The sequence below is a fragment of the Colobus angolensis genome, unplaced genomic scaffold (genome assembly GCF_000951035.1).
Source record: "Colobus angolensis palliatus isolate OR3802 unplaced genomic scaffold, Cang.pa_1.0 Scaffold5, whole genome shotgun sequence".
Lineage (NCBI taxonomy): Eukaryota > Metazoa > Chordata > Mammalia > Primates > Cercopithecidae > Colobus > Colobus angolensis.
In genome coordinates this window covers 14667066-14672627 of record NW_012118487.1, presented here as the reverse complement: position 1 = coordinate 14672627, position 5562 = coordinate 14667066, and positions in this window count along the sequence as shown.

Sequence of the window (5562 nt, the reverse complement as noted above, 5' to 3'; positions counted from 1 at the left end):
TCAATCTTTTTATAACTATCTCCATAAGGAAATAGTGAGAAAAGAATGCTTTCTTGGAAAAATAAGCTCTATGAAGTTTATGGCTGACCCATCAAAAGAGTTAGTGCCCCAGGCACAGTGGCTCACACCTATAATCCCAGCACTGTGGGAAGCCAAGGCGGGAGGATCACTTGAGCCCAGGAGTTCAAGACCAGCCTGGACAACATAATGAGACCTCGTCTCTATAAAACATTTTTAAAAATTAGCTGGGTGTCATAGCACATGTCTGTAATCGCAGCTACTGGGGAGGCTGAGGCGGGAGAATCACTTGAGTCCAAGAGGTCGAGGCTGCAGTGAGCCATGATCACACCACTGCACTCCAGCCTAGGTGACAAAGTGAGATCCTGTCTTAAAAAAAAAAAAAAAAAAGAAAGAAAGAAAGAAATTCAAGCACACTTTGATTACAAAGCTGGCTATCCTGCAGTCATAAAGGGCCCCACCTGCCACTGTGGGACATTCCTGGCCCAGGATATCACACATCTAAGGACTCAGAAGAAAGCTGACGATAAGGCTATGCCAGCTGTGCCTTTGACTTCTTGTCTTACTGCAGAATCTGCCCCAGAACTAGGCAGTTCTCCTGACCTTCCCCTGAGGAAGAGTGTTAGGTTATATTTTTTCAGAGTTTAGAATCATCCTAACAATATGACATTGTGAACATTGATTTAGCCCTAAAAACGCATTTAGTAAAATGTCTTTAGGCTTGTTACCCTGGGAGGATTATGAGGCTGCAATGCGATTCCATAAACACATGCTGGAGATATGCTGGAAATAAGGCATTTCTTATAAATCATGAGAAACAATGCTTCAAAGGGAAAATATTTTTAAGAGATTCCCTATGATTCTGGGAGTACATATAAATGGAGATAAGTAAATTATATCTCTCAATATGGAGCACACTTCATTCTCTCCCTTCACCTCATCGACCAGTCCTGCTCCTGCCATCATTCCTCTCAGATGACACCACCAACTGTAATTACTCTCCATGTGTGAAACAGTGGCTGAGGACACTGAAGCATGACAAGTGGCCAGTCTTTCCTACACTGCCAACATTGGAAGATTGCTCTTTGATTTATGTCTATAGCCTTTGCTTGCAGAACTGGGAGCTGTTTGTAACTCTATTTGGTAGACTTGACATTGACCTGAAGCTTTTATTCATAGTCACTCATCTCAGAGCTTGACATACCAGACTGGTGTGTCTGGTACTGCAGCCTCTCGGCAGACAACAGCTCAGGCACACGTTTGATGCTTCACTTCAGAGAAACCTGGAAACATTTCTTCCATCCCTGTTGCCTGAAGTTGCCTGCTTCTGCCTGAGGCACAATAGCTTCCTAGGCTTTCCGCAGGCCTCTGCTGTCCTTCTTTGCTCGTTCCAACGTGGTGATCCAACTGACCTCAGTACAGAAAGGCTGGTTATATTTCAGAATGTTTTTGCCGATGAGTTTATTCTGACTTTACTCACCTTGAGAGGGCTATTCATAACTAAACAGCTTAGATGCTGGTTTACCTATATTACTTTATGCCTATGCTTGTTGTCCTGTGCGATTATTAATAATGCCCCTTTTACTGTTTTTCTTTTAATGTTTATTTTTACTTTTATAATTTTTGAGAGGGAGTCTGGCTCTATCAAGCAGGCTGGAGCACAGTGGTGCGATCTTGGCTGACTGTAGCCTCTGCCTCCCAGGTTCAAAGAATTCTTGTGCCTCAGCCTGCTGAGTAGCTGGAATTACAGGCATGTGCCACCACGCTTCACTAATTTTTGTATTTTTAGTAGAGACGCGGGGGGGCCTCACCATGTTGGCTAGGCTGGTCTCAAACTCCTGACCCCAAGTGATCCACCTACCTCGGCCTCCCAAAGTGCTGGGATTACAGACCTGAGTCACTGCATGCCAGCCTGTTTTTATTTTTTAGAGACACGGTCTTGCTCTGTCTCCCAGGCTGGAGAGTAGTGGTACAATCTTAGTTCACTGTAACCTCAAATTCCAGGGCTCAAGTGATCTTCTCGCCTTGGCTTCCCAAAGTGCTGGGATTACAGGTGCACACCACCATGCCTGGCCCCCTTTTACTCTTAAAAGTGTCCTAATTTTAGTAACAAATTAAATACTCACCCTCTTTATAGTCCACGTGTCTGTTTCTAATTCCTGTAGGAAAAGAAAACGTATTTTGCTTATTAAGGCTTACAGTCTACAAGAAATCAACTCGACTTATTCCTTCCCTTCAAACAGGACCAGACCAAAATCAGCTTCTTGATGACTGTGTATTGCATTCACATGGGTCTTTACAAGTTACTTAATGAAAGCTTTGTAATCAAGAGTTATATAATCCACCTAAATCCCTTTGCTGAATGAAGTCTAATTTAAATGATTTTTTCATAATTTAAAAAATTTATTTGAAATCAATGCAGTCATTTTATATTTTTCCAAGCTCAAAACAGTAGATCTCCAACATGGCCTATTAACCACATTATTAATTCTCAATATTATGGTAAGGTATAGATAGATGATAGATAGATAAAAGATAGATAGATAGATAGATAGATAGATAGATAGATAGATAGATAGATAGATGGATGATAGATACATATATACATAGATACATAGATAGATACATAGATGGATGATGGATGGACATTCTATTTTAATTACTACTTTTGTTTTTCAAAGCAATTTTATGTGTATTGTCTCACTCCACACTTATAAAAACCTCTGCTGTCGATAATATTATAATCCTTATGAAAAAACTGAAGGACTCAGAGTGAAGGGGCTTGCAAGGGGCTAGCAAGTTAACAGCAGAATCAGGACTAGCTAGATTCAGGCCTTCTAATATGTAGGCCTCTGTGCTCCTTCCATTCTCGGTGGTACTTTATACCTCACTACAAGGTCATTCACCCAGAGCAAAGCCAATATGAGTTGTATGGATGTACCTCAAAATAGAAAGATCACTCCTTCCTTGGGGACTTCTGTTTTTAACCCCTTAATTATGTTTGTTCTTCTCTGTACCTGTGTGTTTTTGTTGATTTTTCCACAAGCTTATTAAAGTAAGAACTGAATCCAGGATTAGTCCTTCTTAATGAGATTTCCAAGGTACTTTTAAGAAAAGAAGTGATCAATTAAAGCTATTTGCATAGCTCTAGATGACAAATCTAAAAGCAAATACTGTGTTCTTGGTAATTATCAATGAGTTCAGTCCTCAGGGAGAGGAAAACAGTCATTAAGCAAAGAATTTGCACTCACTTCGCAGTAAGACTCCAAGCTGACCTTCTTTTAATAGTCTCATTTCTGAAAAGTTGTCAGGCACATTTCTTAGCCATCTGAGACTCTCTCTCTGCACTGATGTGAATTCTCTCCGGCAGTTTTTCTCTTTTGAGGGTACAAGTTAAACATGTGTATTACTAGTCATTTTGGTCTGTTTGGGCGGCTATAACAAAATATCATACACTGGGTAACTTATAGATAATAGGAATGTATTTCTTACAGTTCTGGAGACTGAGAAGTCTGAGATGGAGGAGCAGGCAGATTCAGTGCCTCCTGAGGCCCCAGTTTCTGGTTTAAAGATGACATCTCACTGCGGCTCGCATAGTGAGAGGGGCAAGGGAGCTTGCAGGGGCCTCTTTCATAAGAGAACTAATCCTAGTTATGAAATCTCTGCCTTTATGACCTCATCACTTCCTAAAAGGTCTCCCTCCTAATACCATCACCATGGAGGTCAGAATTTCAATATATAAATTTGGGGGGTAGTGACACAAACGTTTAGAATATAGCACCAGGTCTTACCTCAAATCTATTGTATCAGAATTTCTGGGTTAGGCCACTACATACAGAAAATTCTATTATCAAAGAGATAAATAATTGCTTTGTGCCCCAGTTTCTAATTTCCTACCACTAGCAAATCCAAGTTAATTCTCTGACATGGTTGCTCACAAGTAAACACTGCAGGTATCTGGAGGAATGATCAGTTGTAATCTGAAGCTATTATAAATTTGCATTGAGAGAAACATGCCTAAGAACATTTTATTTCAAGAATCCTCTGGCTTTTATTAGGTCAATGATTATTAAACCTTAGTGTTTAAACACCTGGAGGTAATGTTAAAACACAGAATACTGGGTCACCCCTTAGTGATTGAAATGAGGCTTAAGAATTTACATTTCTAACATGTTGCTAAATGATGCTGATGGTCTAGAGTCCACATTTTGAAAGCTATTGGTTCAGACCAGTGGTCTCACCACTTTGAAAATATCTTCTTAAAGATAATTTTGTTAATGTTGCATCTGTTTAGAAAGCATTAGTTATGTTTAAGAGGCATGTATTGGAAATGATAATAAAGCCCCAACACACTCGAAATACAAACAAGTGTTAATTTAATCCAATAAATATTTATAGCTGGAAGAAAGTTTCTCCCATAAATTATTTAAAGCAGGATCACAGAATTTGAAGACCAAAAATAGGCAGTATTATGGTATCATAGTAAATATCTTTTCAATCACTTAAATTTCTCTATTAAAGTATAACAAATACATCAAGACCCCTACTTTAAGTGCCTGGTATTGAGTCTCACATTAATAATTTGATATTATTGTCCCTTTCTTTTTTTTTTTTTTTTTTTTGAGACGGAGTCTTGCTCTGTCGCCCAGGCTGGAGTGCAGTGGCCGGATCTCAGCTCACTGCAACCTCCACCTCCCGGGTTCACGCCATTCTCCTGCCTCAGCCTCCCGAGTAGCTGGGACTACAGGCGCCGGCCACCTCGCCCGGCTAATTTTTTTCGTATTTTTAGTAGAGACGGGGTTTCACCGTGTTAGCCAGGATGGTCTCGATCTCCTGACCTCGTGATCCGCCCGTCTCGGCCTCCCAAAGTGCTGGGATTACAGGCTTGAGCCACCGCGCCCGGCCTATTGTCCCTTTCTCTAAGTTCTTAGTGAACTTCATTCTACTGTAGAATAGAACTGAAAATCAAAAGAAGGCATAGCATGGTGAACTGATTTACTCAACATTGTTTTTCAGTATATTAGTCTTTCTGCCCCTAAACCATGCTTTTTCTCAAACTTTGTCTTGGGAAAGGAAACATTAATTTCTGATGGCAAAAAACCAGCCAACATCATTTCAAATACATTGTGTAAATACAATTGAGCTATGGTTACCCCCCTCTTTGAAAAAATACTACAAGTTTAATTAAAAGTCTTTTAAGAGTAACAATATCTCACTATGCTCAATTCAGTTCACTAACTTTGTTAGAAAAAAGTTGCAGAAGGTAAGGAAAAGCTTAGAATTTCTGCTGTGTTTTAACTGTTTCTTTTCATTGAAAATAAACACTAAGACCTTCTTTAAAGGTCATTTCTACCTCATCCTCTGTCTTCCGAAATAAAAGTTAATTTAACTTTTTTCTTTTCAGTTTATTTAAATTTCAGCCCCTAATGACACACAGAGTAAATCTTCCACACTATTTTTTCCAAATATTTTTCTGTTATTTTTGTGTATACTAAGGACGCATGAAAGAGAATGTATGGGAAAGAGTGTTTCACTTTACCAGTG